Source organism: Vicugna pacos, chromosome 7 (assembly GCF_048564905.1).
Source record: "Vicugna pacos chromosome 7, VicPac4, whole genome shotgun sequence".
NCBI classification, from domain to species: domain Eukaryota; kingdom Metazoa; phylum Chordata; class Mammalia; order Artiodactyla; family Camelidae; genus Vicugna; species Vicugna pacos.
The window spans coordinates 3,208,199-3,231,356 of NC_132993.1; the positions used below are offsets into that span (position 1 = coordinate 3,208,199).

General features: G+C 51.4%; 1 protein-coding gene and 1 long non-coding RNA gene across 2 annotated transcripts in view; one reads left to right on the forward strand and one right to left on the reverse strand.

The window, feature by feature from the left end:
• Nucleotides 1-23,158, reverse strand: part of DPP6 (dipeptidyl peptidase like 6) — an 837,334-nt gene that overhangs the window by 599,679 nt on the left and 214,497 nt on the right. The gene's annotated exons all lie outside the window — the stretch shown is intronic.
• LOC140697272 (uncharacterized) lies at nucleotides 20,636-21,929 on the forward strand. Its single transcript, XR_012074130.1, has 2 exons — nucleotides 20,636-21,033; nucleotides 21,599-21,929. It is a non-coding gene; the product is annotated as an uncharacterized lncRNA (long non-coding RNA).

Here is a 23,158-nt window from a genome sequence, read left to right on the forward strand (position 1 = left end):
CACCTCACACAGGAGCTGTGGCTGGAGGCAAAACGGTAGGAGAGTGAGTGTGACCCGGTCCTCACGGAGCTGGGGGGACCCAGACACAGGAACCATCACACATTCGGGACTCAAGACAGGCCAGTGGATCATCTACGTGGAGCCGACAGCTCTAGAGCAGGACCTGAGAGGATGGGGGATTTTGAGAGCAAGACATTGTAATGAGACGGCATCCATGGAGGCGAGACGTTCTGGAGAACTGTTTGTCCTGAAGGAGGTCCACCCCGGCCAGGCCCCCTGCTGTCTACAGCGTGACCCAGTCCCAGCTCCTGGGGCCCGTGACCAGGGCTCCGTCCACCAGACCCCGTGCAGGGACCTCACAGGTAGTCACCAGGAGAGAGCGCGCCTCTGACCGCCTCTCCTATTATGAACTAAACCTCCGCCGTCAGCCCCGGGTGAACGCTGACACAGGGGGGAGCAGGCCTGTGAGCTGGGAGATCGAGCCCTGGGAACCCCTGGCTCCAGCTGTGGCCGGGGTCCTGACTCCCCTGGTCCTGGGCCCTGAAGCAGTGACAGGCTGCCTGCGCGGCAGCGGTGCTGGTGGCCTGCCGCACAGCTTGTTGCTGCTTGGTGTGCGTCACTCTGGGCTGCGTCTGCCCCTCACAACTGAACGGGAGTGAGCCCACAGGGCGATGAACGAAAGAGCGCATGATAGAGGCAGGAAGAGACGGAGTGGGTTTGGGGGCCTTCATGCGGCCCAGCTTGCTAAGGGGTCACCAGAGGTGAAACAGGAGTGCTGCGATGAGAACATGCAGCGGGTAGGGGAGATGGCTGCGGGAGACGCGCGTGGCCGGGCTAGGAGCCCCCCACCACGAGAGGGGCACACGGGGCCTCTGAACGGGGCGGGTGGCAGCAGCAGTCACCCAGGGGGCCAGACTGGATCACCGGCCCCCAAAGACAGTGCTCCCTCAGCTCCACCGTCACCCAGCTCCACAGGTGCACCCCAGAGCGTTAGCGAGGGGCCCCGCCCTGGTCCAGGCACAGAGAGGTCGACAGGATTTGAGATGCAGGCGCTAACCACGCAGAGCCAGGGAAGGTGGAACCCAGCCACGTGAAAACTAAGAGCTCGGTGCACCACAGCCTTCAAACGTCCTTGTCACAACAGAAGGCCAGGTGAAACTCAGGAGGCCCCAGAGGGAGGAAGACACAAGCTGGCCTGTGACAGGCCAGGGAGACTTTAAAGCGGAGATGATGGAAAACGCGTCTGGTCCTCAACCTGGCGGCGTGGCCCGGCAAGCCCGGGACGCCCGGCCACGCCTCTGCGTGTCTGTCCTCACAGAGCTTTTGAACATAGCCCGGGGAACACTCCTGGCTCGTTACTGAAACAGGCGTGACAGTCGCCTTACTGGCACTGGATTAACCGCCCCTGGAAAAGCAACGCCCTCAGTGGCGCATCTCCCCCTCCCCCGTCTCTTAAAGCTGATGCCACACACGAGCGACAGAAATAAAACAAAACTCTGATTTCCCTAAGACTGAGCTCCAGCGCACAGAGCACAGTCTGTTTATTCCGCCGGGGCCACCTCGTCAGCTCCAGCCCAGGCTCCGACGAGCGGCTGGTCATGGCAAAGTTCGGAGTTTTTCCTGAAACAGAGCCCCTCTCCCCGGGCCTTCTGCTTCCTCTAGGTCCTTCTCTTTCCTCCTGGACACTCTGCTCTGGGATCCGAGCCGGGGTCTCCCCTGGACAGGCTGCTTTTGCCCCCTGACGCAGCTGCTCCCAGCAAGTTCTGTGTTACAGCTTCACGCTGGCCTCCTGCTCACGTGACACGAAAGGGACACCGCCCCTCCCGCAGCCCCCGGCAAAGCAGCGTCCGGGCCGACCAGCCTCCGGCTATTACACATCCATCCCTGTGAGCTTCTTTACTGTCCGGGTCACCAGTCTGACCCGGGAGCCACCCCAAAACTCATCTTTGGTCTATAGACAGATGTCCCCCCACTTCTGTGTTGGTCCCCCATTTCACAGTTCTCATTCCTCTAAGTGAGGAGTCTGCAAACTACTTCCAAGGGATAAACCCTGGCCCTTGACTGTTTTTGGTCCATAAAGTTTTACTGGCACACAGTCATGTCTGTCTGTCTACATATTGTCTGTGGCTGCTTTCCCACTGTGTAGAGCTGAGCAGTTGTGGTAGAGACCGAATGGCCCATAAAGCCAGAAGTATCATCTGGCTCCTTCTATAAAAGGTTTGCCAGTCCCAGTGTAATTTGGTGCAACCACTATGGAAAACAGTATGGAGGTTCCTTAAAAAAAACTAAAAAAAGACTTACTCTATGCTCCAGCAATCCCAGTCTTGGCCATAAACCCAGAGGAAGCTCTAATTGAAAAAGATACATGCACCGCAGTGTTCACAGCAGCACTGTTTACAACAGCCAAGATATGGAAGCAACCTAAATGTCCACCAACAGATGACTGGACAAAGAAGTTGTGGTATATATATATGTGATGGAATACTACTCAGCCATAAAAAAGAAAGAGTGCTCTGACCTAGTAGCAGTGCTGGATGTGTGAAGAAATCACCCAGGTGAGGACACTTGCTGTTCTGTGCTTTTGCGTGGAGCGGTGTCCTTGAAGCAGAGAGGAGGGAACCTCAGATGGTCCTACCCCCACCTCCACAGAGTGTGACACTTAAGATGACCTCAGAGGATGACCTGGCATCTTTCAGAAACTGGAAGGAGCAGAGGGACAGTGCATGAGCCTGAGTACCGAGGCATGGAGACAGGACAGAGCACGGGTTGTGGGAGGAAGGGTCAGGGGTCAGGCAGGAGACATGCAGAGCCCAGAGAAGGAGGTGTCGGGCAGGGGGCTGCCCGGGAAGGGTGCCAACTCTGAGCCAGGGCACAGAGATGCAACTCGAGGTGCCACCAAGGGCAGGAATAAGTTGTCTTGGAAAGCAGGCCTGTGGCAGCGAAACGTCCCTTGAGTGGGCACTAAGTCGCTTGACGGATTGCAGAGGCAGCACCGCTCTGAGCGGCTTGTGACATTTGAGTTTCCTTCCTTCCCAGCTGAACCCTCCCCTGGGATCATCCGTCTCAAACAGGGATCCTACCCGCCGCCCGGGAAGGAAACGGAAACCCCGAGGGAGGTGAGGCTGCTGCTTCTGCAAAGGACACATCTGAAAAATAACCATTTCTTTTCAAGTGGGCACAGCATGCTGGGGGTACTGGGAAGGAAATTATAAATAATGGAGGAATCTCCGCGGCAGGGCGCCCGTGGACGAGGCTGCTGGAGGGCTTCCTGCCTCTTCCTCACGTCCGGCCTCGGGAATCCGCCCTTTAGGTCCTCCTTGCCCATCCCGGACTCCTTGCTGGTGCGCTAATCGATACACAGCATGACAGGCAGGGCAGGGAACACGAATCTTGAGTCACGACCACATCACCGGCGCAGGGCTGGACCCCGAAGAGGCCTGGAGCTCGAGGCTGGGCCCCTGACCTCCAGAAGCTTGGATTCCCACAGAAAAGAGAGAAAAACTGGCACTTTCCCCTGGGGTGTGATAAGGGCTCCCACAGCTGTGCCTTCCGGGAGCCTGTCACCGTGACGCTAACCCCAGGTGGGGATTAGGGCGGCTTTGAAGGAGAGAGGCCATACAATGAGGTTCCCTTCCCTAAAGATTCTGCCGAAAGTGCAGTCTGAGCTGCCACCCAGGACGCAAGGAAAGAGAGCGAAGTGTAGTTCAGCAAAGCTCCCTGCAACCGCGTATCTGCCACGCTGAGAACGCCGACGGGGACACTGCCATCGCTGGCACAGGACGGCAGTGACACAGGGGCAGGGCCATGGGGGGGCATGCGCGGGCCGGTGGGAGCAGACACAGCATCTCCCTGCAGCTCCGAGAGCCTCCTCTCATGGTGGTCCTCACCGGAGTCCCCCCTGCTTCAGCGCTGCATCCGGGCTAAACCAGGGGTAGCGTCTGACATCACCCGCCACTCCTCCGAATGCAAGTTTGGACCAGGTAGGTTAGGAATGGCTTCCTAGGGACCTCCACCGCTCACATGAGTGGTCAGCACCCACCTGCCCTGCCCTCCTCTGCCTCCCGGGAGCCCGTGCCCCAGGCTTGAGGTGCAGGAGGAGAAGTCACGAGGCCAACAACATGGTCCCCAAGGACGTCACCCCTGGTTCTCAGCATCCATGAGGTCTCAGGACGCCTCAGAGCATCCGGCTCCAGACACCGTGTTCTGACGGCACAGAACACACAGGGTTTTCTACTTGCAGTCTGCTGACTCTCACCTTTTATTGTCTACTTTCCCCGCTACTCATGTTTGCAATCTATTTTGGGCAGGAAGAAAGAAATTAGGACTACAAATAAAGCCAAGCGTCTTCTGCCAGCAGCGACCCTGCCCGAGGCTCGCTGGCCGGCTCTTGGAACAGGATGACAGGCACAGGTGTGTATGTCCTGGGGTTTCACAATCACAGAAGTAGCCACGCCTTGGCTCCCAGACCAAGAGGGCATGCAGCACCCTAGGGCAGGCCCGATCAGAAGTCTTTATATAACTGCATCACTGTGCTGCACCCCAGAAACTAACACGGCGCTGTGAATCAACTGTACTACACTACAAAGGGAAATAAATCCTTGTGGATTTGCGGAGTGAAGTGAGCCGTCATCCGCAGAAAAGAGAAAAGTTTAGGCACCTCTGGGTTTGGACTGTCCTGCCGCCATTCTCTGGAGTCCGGTGGCACTAACCAGCCCGAGATGAACCGCTTTCCCATGTAATGCATCCAGCTGTCGTGTGACCCTGCTTGACCATACATCCCCCAAAGCACACTGCACGACCCTTCAGCGTCTTATCACTTCAGCTTCCCAGACTATTCACATCAACGTCAGCTTCCTCTCTTCCTCCCTCAACTGCTTCCCCAAAAGGAAGAGTCACCCCAAGCAGTAAGCACCAATAAACCGGCAATAATGATCGAACAGTGGATCCATGACCCAGAGCAGACGAGTCAAACTGAGTGACAAATACACTGTTCCTTAAAATCCAACAAGACAGGCAGTAACCCCCCAAATAGCTTAAAATAACCAAAAAGATACCGGCTTTGAGGAAAATATCACGTGAGTCAGTGTTAGGAATTGAATTGGTTTTTCCCCACAAAAAAACACACTGTCCTAACGGCCAGGATTTCACACTGTGGCCCCATTTAAAACTAGGTTTGTCACAGATGTGATCAGTCAAGACGAAGCTGTGCTGGGGTGGAGTGGCCCTAGATCCAATATGACTGACGTCCTAAGAAGAAAGAAAGGGACACAGAGAGAAGACAGTCATGTGACAAGGACGCAGAGATTAAAGAGGTGCAGCCACAAGCCAGGTCGCCCGGGGCCCCCAGAAGCTGGAAGAGGCGAGGAAGGATCCTCCCCTACAGGTTTCAGAGGAGGGAGCCCCTACTGACACCTTGATCTTAGACTTCAGGCCTCCAGATTGATTCAATAAGTCTCTGCTGGTCTAAGCCACCTGGTGGTTTGTGGTGGCCCAGGGAAAAGGAACAGAGTCAGAGAAAAGTTGACCTTGCAACCTGGATGTGATGTAAAGTAACCAGAAGAGGTTCCTCCTGCTGCTGAAGAGGGAGGGAGACACATGGTCTGCCCCCAGAATCCTGCAATTCCACCAACTGACAGAAACAAGGAGGAATCTTCATAAATACGTCTACTTACTGAGCTCACATTCATTGTGAAGCCCTTATTTATAGCAAATAAGACTAAGACGACCTTTAAGAATTCAGTGTTTTACAGATGGCCAACAGGCACACAAAAAGATGCTCAACATCACTAATCATCAGAGAAATGCACATCAAAACTACAATGAGGTATCACCTCACGCCGGTCAGAATGGCCGTCATCAAAAAGTCTACAAATAATGGCCAGAGAGGGTGTGGAGAAAAGGGAACCCACACTGTTGGTAGGAATGTAATTTGGTGCAGCCACTATGGAAAACAGCATGGAGGTTCCTTAAAGAACTGAAAATAGAGTTACCACATGATCCAGCAATCCCACTCCTGGGCATATACCTGGAGGAAACTATAATTTGAAAAGATACATGCTCCCCAATGTTCATAGCAGCACTATTTACAACAGCCAAGACATGTCCATCAACAGATGACTGGATAAAGAAGTTGTGGTCTATTTATACAATGGAATACTACTCAGTCATAAAAAAGAATGAAATAATGCCATTTGCAACAACATGGATGAACCTGGAGATTGTCATACTAAGTGAAGTAAGTCAGAAAGAGAAAGATAAATATTACATGACATCACTTATCTGCGGAATCTAAAAAAATGATACAAGTGAAATTATTTACAAAACAGAAACAGACTCAAAGACATAGAAAACAAACTATGGTTACCAAAGGGGAAAGCCAGGGCAGGGGCTGATAAATTAGGAGTGTGGGATTAACACTATCATATATAAAATATACAATAAGATTCTACTGTATAGCACTATATTCAGTATCTTATAATAACCCATAATGGAAAAGAATCTGAAAAAGAAGATAAATATATATGTATACCTGAATCACTATGCTGTACACCAGAAACTAACACAATATTGTAAATCAACTAGACTTTAATTTAAAAAAAAAAGAATTCAATGTTTCCCAAACATTTTGACCAAGAACTCTTTCCTGCACAAGGAGACATTTAAAAAAAGACCGCTTGGAAAAAAGCTCCTGCATGGCTTCCCCTTCACCTCTGTTAACAGGAATCCAATCTTATTTCAAAGGAACTGCAAAGCTGACAGTTAAATATATACACATTTACCGATGTTAAAAGAATTAGGTTAAATTAGATTCTTCATCATTGCATTTTTAAGTGAAATTTTACATCTTACTGGTCAACAGATGTCATTTGAACTTGATGAACGTGAGACCAGGCCAGTCCTGGAGCCATAAAGACCAGGAAAAATGCCAGGAGCTGCTGATTATTCTGAACACTCAGACGTGCTCCAACTTTTCAATGCTGAACTAGAATCAGGCCATAAAAGGACATGTGGGGTAAGCTCACTGTGAAGAGCACGGCTTTCAAAGCTCCTGGGAGCTTCTCCAAAATCGCACACAGCTTTCCCCTCCTCACTTGGCCTGGCTTCGCTGAGATTTACCTCTGGCCTCTCAGCTGCGCTGGGTCCGCCGGAGATCTTCCTGCAGCATTTCCCTAGGTGCGAAGTATTTTGATGTCTGCCTCCTTCGAAGGCCCTGCTTTGTAAACACCAGTGCGTGGAAGGCACTGAGCTCTGAGTGACACTGACTCAGACAGCAGGTCAGGGGCCCAGAGATGTGACGGGGTCTTCCTGACGCACTAAGTTACACCTCCTGCGTGTGGACCCCGGGGAGGTGAGTGGTCAGCAGGCAGACTTGGAACCACTGATGCCCACAAGCCAACCTCAAGATGTTTGAGGCAACATGGTGGACCACTGGGTGCTTCAGGATACAGGATACTTTCCACGGCTCTCGCTGGCTCACGAGTGTAATCTGGAGTATTTTGATCCTGAAGGGTCTTGGGTTTGTTGAAAACTCTCCGAGGACTCCTTGAATACAACGCTGGCTCTGTTTCATTTTGGGAAAGCTTACACATCCTCTCCCTCTCTCTCTGTCCAGGCTGGCGTTGCAGACTCTGGCGTGTGACCTGGCGAGCTGAGATCATGGAGCGCGCTCAGGGGACGGCTGCCCACGTCAGAGGGAGGTTCAGCGCCCTGACGTTCAGCCCATGCCCCGCCTTCACATCACAGGTTGGGTCCTGGAAAATCCTGCAGGCATGGTGAGCGCTAGGCTACAGCAGGGACCAGCCAGAGTCCGGGAGCCTGAACAGCCTTCCTGCCTCCGAGAAGACCATCTCAGAGGAAGGCCTTGACAGGCCCTGGGTTCGGGGGGGGGGCACCTGTTGCTTTGGGCTAGTTGTTGGGCTGGATATGCCTGCCCGTGTGCTTGCTGTGTCTGTGAGTGTGTGTCTGTGAGTGTGTGTGTGAGAGGGAGGGAGGGAGACGGGCAACCTGAAACCGACTAGATGAGCCCAGTGAGCGGAAGAAGCAGAAATACACTGGCTTCCTTGGCTCGTTCTGCGAGAAGCAGCGTCACCACAGAGCCCCCGAATCGTGAAACACCCTTCTCACTGCGGACCCTCACGACTCCCTCCCTTGCTGGGGGTGATGGAGAGACTTCTCCCACCTCATAAAGCTACAGAAACTCCAAAGGCGCACCTGCCTTAATGCCATCATACACCCCGGTCCCCATCCACCTGTCCCTGAGCCCGCCTGAAGAGGCTTCTGGAACGTTTTCAGTGAGAAGAAAATTTGCCGACATAATTGCTAATAGGTAAGTAATGAGAAGTCCGGGGCTTTACAGTGAACCTGTACGAGAAGCATGAGAAGCGGGGTCCACCCTTCTGTTTACAGTGAGAAGGCTTGATCTTAATGACCGCAGTCAAATCCGTGTCTGGTCAATTTCCCACATTGTCCTAAACGGTTCCACCGATCCCACTCCGAGTTTCACACGGCAGCGCTCGCTCGTGTGTCCCTTCATGAATAATCCTCAAGTCAGCGCCCCTGTGTCTCTGTCCCCTCCCTAGCAGCCAGCTCCCCAGGATCACCTCCACAGGCTTCCAGTCGGACCTGCTCTGCCCACTGGCGGGGAGACGTTATTTACGGAGCCCTTACCGTGCGTCACATTTCAAGTTCTCAGCCATAAAACGGACTCCAAGAGAAGTAGTTTTTCAACCACTGTTTTCTAGTTTCACATTAAGGCGTCAAGTCCCGGGGTGTCCCCGAGCCACCGTGGTGGGTGTCTGCTCTTGTCGCGATGACAGGGTCCCAGGAATTCATCTTGGATCAGACTGCACGTCCTCGTTTGTCTTCCTCTCAGGAGGGGACCGTGGCCCAGAACCGACTGCGCCAAGCCTCCATGTTCGCTGCAGGAAAGCCGGAGCAGGGGCTGACGGGGCACAAGGCCCTCCCGAGGGATCTGGATTAACTCCGGGGACCTCCTAAAGCCGGGGACCCCGTCCGTGCAGCGGGCTCATCACCGAGTACTCAATCTAACCTGTGGGTCGGGATGGCCGTTAAGTTACCAGCACGTGGGATTATGACTGAATGTCAGTGGCTACGTGATCGCGGTGGGTTTACCACCTCCCCTTCCCCAGTTCCAGCCCCAAGACGCTTTGCCTAAGGGTCCACGGGAGTCCCCCTTCCTTCCAAGAACAGTGAGATCTTGTAACAAGGACTTTATGACAAGACTGCACCACTTCAGGGCGTGTGGGGCCCTGTCTAAGTGCTGCACGGTGTTAACTCCATCTTCCCAATAAACCAATGAGAGCAACATTGTAAGTTCCCCCCTAATTTTATAAACAAGGAAACTGAGGCCCAAAAAAGAGCTGAGTAACTTTTCAAGGCCAGACGAGGAGTGAACGGTAATAAGCAGAGTCAGTTTTCGAGCTCGGGTGGTCTGAGCCCGTGGCCGGCACACCGCCCACCGTGACGCCCTGCCCACAGCGGGACCGTCAAACAAAGGTCCAGGCCTGCGTCCTGTGACAATGGTGCTGGGTGGACGCCAGTCATTACGAAATCCTGCTTGAGTTAATTGAATAATTAGGCCGTTACCCAAGAGCTCAGTTACACCAACATCCCTTTTTCACATGAAGTTGTACATACAAGTGAAATATTCTAAAGGCACAGTTGCTTTAAGGAGGGGACCCCAGTTCTGTGGCTCCACCCCATCCCCACCCCCACCCTTGGTGGCCCCGATCAGGAACACACAACTCAGAGAAGCAGAGTTTGAAAATCACAACAAATTCCACCTAAGGCCTGGGGCCTGGTTCCCAGGAGCCAGTTAAATGGACGCTCCGGCTGACAGGGGACTGAAGTCATGCTCTCCGACGGAGATGTCTGACCTTCCTGGCTGGATCCCATTCACCGCAAGCTCCCAGAACCCGTTTCTGCATGCTGGGCTGAGCTCTGCTGTCCTCTCTGAGGTTCCGCCCTCTGGACCCCTGCCCACATACCCCATGGCCTCCTTCCTCCTCCTCGGGCCGCCTGTGTGTCCTGGACCATCAGCATGTGACCGTGCCCCGATGGGGAGAGGCTGATGTGATGGCTCTGGGGCCATCCCTGGGCCCTGCAGTCACACGGCCTGATGCTCAGAGACAGAAAGGGAGGGCGGCGGATGCAACGGGGCCCAGGCTGCTCTGCGGGCAGCTCTGCAGGGGTCCGGGGCTCACTGGGTCCCCTCCAGCGCTGGGAGCCAGGTGCGGTATGTGTGAGCCGGTTTGCATGGTGCACCATCCACCTCGCCCCCCCTGGACTTGAACCAGGGTGCTGAGCTTTGAAACTCTGCAACACTAATACATTGATACTCTAAATGTAATGACAGCAGAAAATAGGCTTTTGTGAGTCTCCAGGCCTTATGGGTTCCGAGGCACTTCGCTCTTTCAATCCAGTGGTCAGAGAGCGGACAGTCCAGGGCTATGCACCTCCTTATTATCTGTCGCATTATCTTTATCTAATTGCATGCACTCTGGCATCATTCGACAGATCTGGAACTACACATGCTCATTAGCAAGCCTTCAGATGAAGGATGGAGCCTGCTGCGGGTCCCTGATGACCCGTTCCAAGTGCTGCCCGTGACACGGACCACATCCAAAAGGGAGGGTCTGGCGCGTCTCCTCCAGCCTTGTCAAACAGGTCTGGTGCGGGTGTAAGAGGGCCCACAACACACGTCTGCACTCCAACTCCGGCTGGCCACAGAGGACGGAACGGCAAGTCTTTATTTTGCATAATTTATTTAAGGAGTCTCGAATCAAAGCCTTATTCCAGCCTTGAGACAGCCTCCGGTGGGGAGCGTGGCCGGGCCGTGTCGCAGACACGCAGAGACAGGTACGTCAGGATCCCGCCCAGAGGTGCCGCCTCCCGGGCCAGCTCCATCCTCAGCACCAGACAGCTCTGACTGTGGCAGCAGAAAAATGTCTGCCGGAGGGAGCTCTGGGGCCGCGGGCAGCTTCAGGTGGATTACAGAGTCCAGGACCCTTTTATCCCCATCGGAGTCTGTGCACTTTGGTCTGAGAACTTTAGTTTTCCTCTAATGATCAAGAACATTCTGACTGGACTTTCTACCTGGCAGATAATATGATGGCCGCAGTACCGCGGAGAACGAAGCTGTGACCTTCTCCTTCCACTTAAATTGAGAATCAGGTAATGCAACTAATCTCACACAACTTAAACCCATTGCTGTGTTTACAGAAACCGCTTCTTCTCACACATTTGTATTTTCCCTAATGGGATTGCTTTCGCCGATAAACACACACACACACAGAGTCGGCGGAAACAGTTGTACACAGAAAATTCAATTTAAGTCAGATTTATGTTCGAACTCAGATAAAATATTTTAAATGCTAAATAGTCCACATTTGAAGCAGGTCCTGCAAAAGTAAATCCCGCTGTTTCCCTAACAACTAGCTTTTCTTCTCAGCTGTGGACTCACGTTAGACCATCAGGAAGGGCCTGCTCAGAATCAAACAATAAATGAAATCCTGAAAAGAAGAGAATCTAACACAGACACTTGCAAGTTTCAGAGTTCTGATTTCAGAGCTCTTTCCATTCTAAAAAAGCAAGTCCGGAGAGCTGAGTTAAGGGCACTGTGATTGTTCAGATAGAGGTGAGCAGAGACTTTTTGGGGGGGGACACCAATCTTTCGCCCTTTCCTTCAACAAGTCCTTATTAAGCACCTTGGCTGCTTCAGGCACTGTACTGGGCACCTGCGTATGTCAGCGCAATCACCCAAAGATCCTGACACGAGTCAGGGGATATGCTAAGGGAGGGACATATATAAAACAAGCATAATCAGAAAACTGTACAATATACTGGAAGCGATGAAGGTCGTGGTAAGAGAGAGAGCAGAGCAGGGCAGGGAACATCGGGATGATGGGCGGGGCAAACTGCAACTCTGAACAGGGTGGGCAGTGTGGACCACTGAGAAAGTGCAAAGACCCGAAGGGCATGAGGGAAGGGTGTTTGGGCAGAGGGAACAGCCAATGCAAATGCAGCTCATGCAGGGCCTTCAGGTCATTACAGGAACCTCGGCGTTTGCCAAGGGAAGAGAGGGGCCCTCGCTCGGTTCCCTGCGTAGGAGTAGCCCAGGGGGCCCTGACCTGGGGCAGGGACACCTTGGAGAGCCACTGGCAGTAGTGAGGTCAGAACACAAGGACGTGGACTGGCCTTACAGCAGGACGGATTGGACGGGGCAAGAGGACAAGGGCGGCAACTGTTCCCGGGTGCCTGTCAGAGCAGGAGAACGCGTCTCAGGTGTCTGTACGAGGACGTGGTAGGCGCCAGCGGCCAGAAAGGGCCACCCAAGTCCTCCTCTGCGTCAGAGACGCTGCGATCGACCCCGAGAGCGGAGAAGGCGAGACGGAGCGTTCCCTGCCGTTGCGATGAAAGGAAGGGCCCGCTGGCGCGGAGGCAGCAGGTCTGCAGATCACGGAGGCCACGCAGGGCTCTAGGCTTCCGCCCCAGCCCGCCCCCTGCACCTGCGGAGAGGAGAGCCTCCGACGACAGGACCTCGGCGGAGCCGCAGGAGGAAGCGACGGATGAAGGCGCGCCCCGAGGCGGCGCCTGACCCGGGACCAGACGCCCCTCCCGGCACGGTCGGCTCCGGTTCCTGCAGAAACAGTGGCGCCCCCTCCCGGAACGGACAACCAGCCACGCAGACTGGATTTTCCATCCATGCAGAGCAAGTAAAAATCCAGGAAAAAAGAAGAGAAGACCCAAGACACCCTTCCGCATACGCAGCGGAGATGAGCCGGTTGTGGGCCGGACGCTGCCGGAGGGAGAGAGTTCCGGGCCACAGCGGGTGCTCCCGACCGTCACTGTGATTTGGACGGGGACACGGACTCTTCAGTCCCACACCCCGGTGCAGGCAGATTCCACGCGGAAGGGGGTCCTGCATCCACGTGAAACAAGGGCAGGGTGTACACTCAGGACACAGACTCAGGACCTGAGCTTTGCCCCCGTGCGACACTCTGACGCTCTACTTTTCTGACTTGTAAGGCCTCCAGTCAAAAGCCCAGAAAGCCCGTCTCTAAGGCTGACCCTTAACGCTCTGAAGGCCGCCACGCTGGCTTCCATCATTCCGTCCTTACTATCCATCTGTCCACTCCTCCTACTGCCCAGCCCCTCCCTCCCCCCGCCCCCACCATGAGCACGCACTTGTCTTTCGGGAAGTGGGTCCCATCTTAACCTTTCCAGTCACCCAACACACATGCTCCCCAAAGACAGGAGAGATGGAACTGATAAGGCTCACGTGCTCCAACATCTGTTGCCCTCCCAGGGGAATTTCTGGGTCAGCCTTTTTGAGAACCAGAGAAGAGGCTCCAGAATGAAACTTCCACAGTCGTTTAGAAAGTGCTGACTTTGCCCAGAGATGATGATGCAATTGAGGTCCCGAGACAATGAACAGTGACTCACCCACGTGAACTGCACATCATCGAAAAGTCTGCACATAATAAATGGTGGAGAGGGTGTGGAGCAAAGGGGACCCTTCTACACTGCTGGTGGGAATGCAGTTTGGTGCAGCCATTGTGGAAAACAGGATGGAGATTCCTTGAAAAAACTAAAAAAGAGTTACCATGTGATCCAGCAGTCCCACTCCTGGGCATATACCCAGAGAGAACTCTAATTAAAAGATACAAGCACCCCAAGGTTCACAGCAGCATTGTTTACAACGGCCAAGACATGGAAACAACCCGAATGTCCACTGACAGATGACTGGATAAAGAAGAGAACCATTCTCTTTGTAGCCACAGGTCTCCCTCTTCCCTGCATCGCTACCAGATCCCAGTCCCCACCAGGGGCTCATCTACAGCGCCCATCCCCCATGCCTACTGCTGTCAACCGAAGCAGGGTGAGCAGGCGAGAAGAAGGGGAGCAGGAATGGAGTACGAAGCAGGGTCTAAGAAGCAGGGCGTTCACCACCTGGAATTCTACCATCTGGACCTTGTGGGCCTTACTGGCTTCCAGGCTTTCTGCAAAATTAGCCATATCTGTTCCTCAATCATGGGACAAAACTGAACATTTCCTGTGCTTCTCATGGATCTGAATGCCGGTGGAAAACACAGAAAAAAATACATACACAGAAGAAAAAGAAGTAAAACCATCAGGGAAACCAACGCAGGGCAGAATCGTCTGTCCTTCCCCTTGGCAATTAGCAAAGCCATTTAGAACCCAAAATCATTTAGACTGTTTTACTTCATAATGTTCATACTTTAAAAGTTCTGTGATATAATTAATTCCTCCAGTTAATAACTGTACCACAGTGAATACTGAGAAGAACACAGGACAGAAGAGAAGGCTGGGTTTCTCTGAGGTCCAGAGAACACCGGTGATTTGCTGAATATTATTCACGTAATGACTTGTAGCCTTCTCATTTGTAAAATTAGATGCTATCAAATTTTTAAATGTTCTATTTCAGATCATTTCACAGTGCTAGATCATTCTGAAGATAAATGTTCCAAAGTCATTAACCAGAAAGGCTGAGTGTTTTTTTCCTAACATGTACATAAAATCAAACCAATGTGCTTAAAATGGAAGCAAATCATAAGATGGCACATGGGCACTCAATGCCCTTAACACTAAATTTATTAGACAGAATTTAATTTGAAAAGGATTACTGTACACATTATCTTTATAGGCAATGCTCTAGGAAAGAGATCAATACGGTATATTGCACAGAAGCATTCCATATGCACTTGATAAATGCATTGTTATCATCAGAGTAATTAAAAGGATCAGGGTTATACACAATCAGCATGTACATCTTACTCAGCAACTCCTGCCAGTTGCTTGCAAAAATTAAACTCATTAATCATTCTGACTCTAAAGGAGAAAAAGCCTGGGGTATGATATAAAAAGCTCTATTTTATGAAGAAAAAATGTCCAAAGCCAACATCTAGAGAAATTCCTGTAGACCTAGTGATACTAGAATATTAATCTCATGTGGGAAAACAAGTTGATTCCATTGTCAAAAATATAAATGGATACTATGTTATCCTCATGCTTCAGACCTCCTTAAATCTACAGGTAACATATACAAGTAAATTATTTAGAAGTGTACACTGGCAGGAATAAAAAAAAGCATGCCATATAAAGTAGGCTGTCATTCCCACTTCAAACTGTCTTACGGCCACCCAGAATGCAAATCCACTGAGCAGGCATAATAGTCACCTTCCACAAACAAATTTGGCTTTAAGCAAACATGTCCTTTTGGGGCTGACTCTAGAGAATGGAGGCTTGTTAACACATTGACATTTGTTTGCTATGATTCACAGTTGACAGCTGACCCATCCAAATGAAAAAAATTAGGCTTCCCCTTATTAATTTTTCAAGCCAACAGATTAGCTCTTTGTTATGGATTTCCTCCCTAGCCAAGGTCACCAAGAAGGTGACATGGGATACATATAGCGGTGCTTTAAAAAGATACAGGTGCAAAGCACAGACAAGATCTTTCTGGTGCTGTACTTGGCTCCACCCATCAGTCAGCTAGCACTGAATCTTTGTTTATGTCACCAGCCTTACTTCCTCGTGACATATAGACAGCTTCCCAATGATGACTCCATGCTCTGTGCTGAGACAGTAAGCAACATTTTGTATCATTTTGTTAACAATACTTTACGAAAACACTGACAGAGTGACCGTTTTAGATGGTAAACAGTTCTTATGTGTTTAACACATGTTCTGAAGTGCAGAAAATAAACTTTCAGGAGGAAGACATTGTACCCAGCAGGGAACCCTGATACAGTCTTATAGGGCAGTACACCCATAAGGATACCTCAAAGCTTATCTAGTGAAACGTTACACGATACTGAGAAAATGTAACAGTACGTGCTTACATACTGTATGCAGTGCTAGGAGATGGAAGAAACAGCAATCCTAGAAGTAGATACAAGGAGATTTGGCAGAAAGTTATCTAGAATAAGCAGATGTGAAGAGAAGGGGAAAGTTACGGATATATTCCATGTGAATATCTTGTCACCACCCCAACAATGATCTAGTGCCTAGCTGCTTGGCATGTGGAACAAGAGCTGGGAAGAAAGATCACGGAGGTGATCGCCAGGGTCCTTCCAGTTCTACAACTTTCTAATTCTATAAAATAGAAAAGCAAACGATCTTCAGAAGCAATGCTGGGAGATGTATATCAGAGTAATAAAGCTACATTAGCCATCTTCAAATACAGACGCTGCAAAATACACCCAGCCTCCTTTATCTTCATTCTAATGTATCCAATCTCTAATTTATCTTAGGAGGAGACCATGAAAGGGAAAGAGGAGAACAGTAGAGACCAAACCTTGGGAGTGTAGGTTCTCCCAGCCTCCTGCATTGAAAGGGGGAAGGAAAAGTGATGTTACCAAAGGATTCAAAGGCCAAGGTCAGAGAGAGACAGGGTGCGAATTCACGTGGCAGCATGAAAGACACACGATACCAAGGTGTGACGGGCAGGGCAGTAGCCATCAAGAGCGAAAGCTAAGACAACAAAGACTAAAGAGGAACCAGGCACTTTATACTGAGTAATTAAGAGGACACTGATGACACTGTGTGTGCAGTTTCTGCAGTGAAGACAGTAGGAATGCACATTTGCCACCAAGCTAAATAAGGAAAAGAGGTTCGTTGTAACAAGTTAGTGGAATCAGTTTTAGACGACTTGATTGAGAAGCTGAAAGCTCTGAACGACCCCGTGACATCCCATAGCTTCTCTGTAGGTGAGTTACACTGACCAGCGTCAAATTAGTCCTGAGAGCAATGGCATCAAGATGACAGTTGAAAGTTGTAGATTTTCTCCTATATTAGGAAGAGAAAGTGATATTAAATACTTTAAAAAGCATTTAAAATTGGAGCAGAAGAAAGTAACAGGGTATATGAACAATTTTGCGGAGCCAAGTTACTTAAAAAAAGATTAAAGTTGGTAAATTTCCAGGAGGAATTAACAGAATGCTGACATCATACCAGTGAAATATCAAGGTGGAGAGAAAGTAGAAATGCTGGTTGCTGCAGACCTACAGGAAGATGAGATACTTCATAAGCTGACAGACATCACAGGCAGTGCTTTTTTGGCTCTAACCCTGTTTTGGTTAATTTTGCTGTTTCAAAATCCTGCTGTCATCACATTTGCATTGTTAGGAAATCATGTGTCACCAAAAGTGAAGAATATAGGAACATGCTGACATGGCCCCAACAAGACGACTGCCCTGACAGTTATCCAAGGCCTCCAAAGTCCTTCAAGAAATCAAAAGGAAATGCTCTAGCAGGGGCATGACGAAGTTCAATGTTTTAAAATTAGTGGAAGTTAATTCCTATTGGAAGTTACTAAATTCCATTAAAAGTCACTCCCAGCAAAGCTTTCTTTAAGAGTCAACTTATTTTTAAACCTACACAGTGAATTTTAAATCAGAATGGCTATTGATTCCTCAGAGGGGCTTTCCAAGTCATCGACTTTATATTTTAATAAATCTAAGATTGATGAGAAAATTTCAATAGAAAAAGCACTCTGGCTTTGTTTCTATTTCAAAGTTAAACTTCACATCTTAAAATTGACCCACCCCAAAACAGGCTTTTCTGTGGTACTACACAGCAGAGAGGTCCTTGCACGTGTCTTTGGTGCAGACAGGCAATGTATTCCCGGTCACCCGCCACGCAACCTCGGCATTTGACTCATCTCTTCTAGACCTGGTGACTACTTTCAGTTTTGCTTTGTGAAGAACTACCCATTCTCAGTCACATTCAGGCATGTGTGTGTACACACACACAGCGGTCAAGAACAACATTTTACTTCCCCCTTTCCAGGCGGAAGGACGAGGCACAAAGCTCACTGGATTTGAAAGGTATGCTCCTCACCATCATCTCAGTGACTAAGGTGGGAAAGCTGCTTCTGTTCCATGGAGCAGCTTTCCCCGACCGACAAGCCACAGAAGAGCCATAACACCACCAACCTTAGTGCTGGAACTCTAGAAAGAAGTGCTGGAGATTTCCTGTGCGCTACTGCAGAAGACACTTCAGAACCTCGGACAGCTCCCGCTGTGCCGCGGGGACGTCCAACTGCTTAAGTAAGTGCTTACCTGGATGCACCAAGGTACACAGAATAATATGCAATTAGAATAATATGCAGTGTGTTCTAATTAGTTGTATATCTTCGGGTTTAAATTTGGGTAGCAGAATTCTTTAATCTTGACAAGGACTGGTATCAGAAAAGCAGTTTTCATATCTACTTTCTTTAGCTAGTACTAAACTCCTATCTTAAGCAAATTGTAGCCCTTGCTCTGGGAGGAAAAGTAATCTGTTTAATACATACATCTATCTTTCAGTAAATTTTTGGTTATAACTTTTTCCATTTTGAATATTTTTTCTGAGAGAAGCAAATAAAAGTTTTCAAGAAACTGATGCTGTATTTAGCCCTGTCTCATTGGTTTAATCATACATTTTAAATATATATATATATATATATATATATATTTCATAAGGGTACTATGGACATATACACTATATTTATACCTACACACACACATTTTCTGTATTTTCCGGGAAAAAAAATTGATGTCAAGAGTTTATGAATTTAAGACAGATAAACTGTTCAGAGTCATTTCAACAGAAATCATTTGCAAATGTTAAATTCACAATTCGTTTCTCAGTACAATCCTTTTGCTTATCTGAGAAACAGTTCTAGATGTATGTCAAACTGAAAAGAAGGAAAATATGCTTTAAGCTTAAGATGAAAAAAATAAAAACAGAAAAGATGGGTGGAGATCATCTGAAACAAAATTCAGGAACTCTCGCCTTTCCTTTCCTTTCTCCTAGCGACACCTAGAGCCTGTTAAGAAGAAACTGCTCATTGTTCTCTCTCCAAGCATAACACAATCCAACGGTTTTAAGTCAGATTTAAGGCAAAAAGTGCATCATTTCTGTCTGCATTGCAGCTCAGTTGTCCTCCCTGAGATTCTCAGTAGTTTCAATTCTCCAGAATTTTTCAACAGTCCCAATGAAACCCCTCCTCAAAGATTCTAATTTCTCGAGCCTGAGAATTCATGCCTTTCCCTCAGGACCTGACCCACTGCAGTGAGGGACATCTCTCTGATATCTCTCCGTGTAACCAGAGGAGTCTGGAAATAATCCAAAAGAAGAAAATCTCACACAAGATCTGATTAACAGGGTGTGTGTGTGTGTGTGTGTGTGCGCGCACGCGCGTGCGCTCACACACACACACACACGCACACACAAACTACATCTCTCACAAACTTTTGTCATCTTTGTCACAGTCTCCACACCCTCCATCAACACAACAAAACAAACCCCAAGGCAGGACATGCTGAATAACCATGACTTTCTGCTTGGTGCAGTACATGCAGGACATGTTGAATAACCACGACCTTCTGTTCGGTGCAGGGACATGAACAGCCTTAAGTACATCAAGGTAGACTATCTGAGAGGCTGTGTAAATACCTGTGCCCAGGTGTCCCCAGGTGGGACTCTCAAAGGTACATGCCGTGAGCTCTACAACCCAACACAACCAACATAACTCCAGGGGCAGGCCCTGCCTGCCTGTCTGAAAGCCTGTCTGGGATTTTTCTCTTTTTTTCTGGGAAGAGAAGGTTTCAGTCACATCAGTTTCCTCTCCTCCTGGTCCTCCCTGGCCCTCTGAATAGCTGAAAGGGATCAACACAGGTGGCTGACCTCATCCATCCTCGAAGCCCGCCCCCCTCCTGTTTGAGTCATCGGTTACTAAGGTGATATGCAAAGCCAACCTTTGAAACCCAGGCTTCCAGCCCTGAGAAGAGTAGGAAACATGCTCCAGGAGAAGTTTTCAGCCAACGCTGTCTAACGTTGTTGCCAGTCCAAGGCTAGGTGTGGGGGAAACAGGGCCTGACCCCCATCAGCAAAAACTGTGCTGGGCCCTGGGACAGGGGATTGGGCCTTGATGCTAGTGCGTTTATTTTATTTTATTTTTCTGAAAAGTAAATCACCACCACCACCACTCCCAGCGCTGGTGGGGAGCGCTGGAGAAGTGAGGAGTGGAGGCACGTGAGCGAAGGGACCCCTCAGGCGGCCACAATGTAGATTCCAGGGACAGGTAGGAGGGGGAGAAAAAGAGCCTGGAACAGTATCTTCCCCGAGTCTTAAAGGAGACCGAAAGGAAACAGAAAGAAAAAGAAAAAGCAAAGAGAAACCAACTTGTAAACACAGACAGATCGAATTCTTTCCTTAAGATCCATAGCACCATGCAATTAACAACAGATATCCACACAGACTTCCAGCCGATTCCACATCCCAGCAGCGCAGCTCGGCCACCGCTGTTCCCTCAAAGCCACCAACTCCTGGCCGCCGCTGCAGACAGGGACCGGCTCCAGGACGACGGTGACCGAGATCCGCGCAAGGAGTGTATTTGCGGGCGCTCCCGGGAGAGGTGGGGGAGGGGAGGGATGAGGGCGCCCCAAGACCATCGCAGACGCGGCGTGGACGCGTGTCCCCTGCTCTCGGCCCGAGCCCCGCGCCGCCCCCCACCCACCAAAATGCTCTTACGTCCTCGTCGTCACAGTCGCTCCGCGCCTGGTACTGGAACCGGGGCCGGCCGCCCGCGCCGCCGCCGCCGCGCTCCCGGGGCGCCGCCGCCGGCGCCTGGGCTCCGAGGGGCTTGGGCCCCGTGCCGTCTTCCTCCGGCCCCTGGCCGCCCAGGAGGTGGCTCGCCTCCGGGGGCGCCGGGAAGGACCGCGAGGTGTTGATCTTGCCCGTGAACCTCTGGTACAGCGAAGCCATCGGTCTCTGCGCGCCCTGGCTGGCTGTCTTCGGGGTGTTTTTATCTCGGCTTTCTCCCTCTCGGGCTCCCGCTCCCCACCCCCTCCAGGGGGAAAAGGGGAAGAAGAAGGAGAAGAAGAAAGGACGGCGGCAGCGCGGCCGCTCCTCCCGCGCTCCACTCTCAAGTCGCCGCTGGGCGACCGCCTGGCTCAGCCTCCTCCGCTCCCTCCCCCGGCGGCTCGGCGAAGCGGGGGTCTGGGGGTGTGTTCTCTTTCTCTTTTCTGTTTTTTTTTAACTCCTTGCCACGGCCACGTACGGCCTAATCAAAGCCATTGAAGAAGAAGAAGAAAAAAAAAACACATAAAGGGAGGGAAAATGCCTAGGCCCCGGAATTTGGCACCACCTAGAGACGGGCGAGCATCCAGAGCGAATCTCCGCGCTCCCCCGCCCCAGGCCCCCCGCGCGGCTCCTCCTCCCCTCGCCCTCCCCACGCGGCCCTCCACCCGCCGTTGATGGCGCCGGGTGGCCGGGGGCTGGCAGCCAGGAGGCGGCAGGGGGCGCGTAGGTCATGGGTGCGGGGGCGAGAGGCGGGGTCGCGCGGGGGGCTCTGGGGCTCCGCGCCCCCGGGAGGTTCGCAGGGAGAGCGCGCGGGAGAAGAGGCGGGCGCTGGGGAGGGGGCGTCGGGGGCACGGAGGGAGGGGGCGGCACCCCGAGACGCCCGTCCTCGGCTCGGCGCGGGGCTGCGCTCCGCGTCCACGCGCTCGCATCGCTCGCAGCTGCAGCCCCGGCGCCCAACAAGGCGCTCCCCCTCGTGTTTTCCTCCCAGCTTTTCTTGCCTAACTTGAAACAACACCAGCAGAGACCCCCGGGCCTGGGGGTGCGAATGCGGGTGTGTGGAAGAGCGAACTGCGGGGCTGGGAGGAGACGCTGTCTCGAGTCACTTTCCTAACCAAGCCAAGCTCTTCAAATCCAGATCCCTTTTCCTTCATCGGGTTTCAGAAAAGAAAGGAAAGGAAAAGGTCACGGGAGGCAAGCGAGGGGTGCCCGCTGGAAGCCTTCAGAGCAACTCGGTTAAACGTTCCTCCCCGCACACCCCACTTATTTGTGCGTTTCGCGAACTCCATTTTCGATTTCAATAAACACAAGCGGAGGCTGAAGCATCTGTGATGCCGGTAACTTTTCCAAAGCTTGCGGCGCCCCCCAACCCCCCACTGAGAGGAAGTGGGAGGGGAAAAACGACCCCAAAGAGGGTGCCAGGGTCAGGGTGCGCAGTAACTCTTGCTGCATTAAAACGTGCTCCAGCGCCCCTGTGTGGAAAGACACAAACTGTGCTTCGGTGCTGGGCTCCGACTCCAGATCGCAGGCTGTCTGGTTTCTCCCCCTCCCTTTCCCGGGGTGGATTCCTCCTTCCTGGCCTCCGGGATCCTCTCTCTCCTGCTGGAATCCGCTCCATCGTCTTCCTGGAGGGTCTAGACGCTCTTCCTTCAGGCCTGGAACAGCCCTCCTTGAGCAACCCTCTTCCTCTTGTTTGCGGCCCTTCCAGCTAGGATGATCTGTCCCACCCTGAGCGCACCAGGACCCCAGGCTCCGGAGGGAGGGGGCAGGTGGAGAGCTCGCACCTGCGCAGACACTTTGCTGCTCCTTCCATTCCAGGTCCAAGAGGGCAGCGGCAGCTTCACCTTCACCTTCCGGCGGTGCTGCCTGCTCCCCTATGGTTTCCATGAACATCTCCACTTAGGTTTTCAGAAAAACAGGTGAGGCCTCGGCCACTCAGCAGGCCCTCCTGCAGGCTCGCCAGCCTTTGTCGGATCTGTGTCCAAGGCCATCTCCTGGCACCGCGGCTCAAGTCCAGAAATCCCAGAGGGAAAGACAGACCCTGGTTCCTGGTCCTGAAATTGCCTCCTCCCTCTGTGTCTTTAACTTGGGTGGGTGGGTGGGGGAGCCGAATGCAGGTGAATAAGTCTCCTGGGAGAGGGCCCCTTCCCATCCTTCTTCCCTTCTTCTCAAGCTCTCAACCTAGCAGGTAGTCTTATTTTAATTAAAATTTGTAACACATGCATCCACTGTGGTTTCCCTCCACTAAAAAGAAAAGTGCAATCTTAAGGTAGTTGGAAAACACATTCTCTTTACAGAAACTACAAAAGCAAGTAAAACCAGTATCCCAGGTAGCTGGGAGGCTCCCTGTACCACCAAAAGGATGTTGCAGGGGCAGATGTCCTGCCCACAGATCTGGGGGTGCCGGAGTATTTCTGCCCCACTTGACTTTGAAGACAGAGGCAACAATTACCAGAGCCATAAAGCTAAACTTTAAAAGTCATCACATTTAGATAACTAGGAAACCTTGCTCTCATCCCCCTCCCCCGCCCAGCTGTGCTTTAGATCCTTG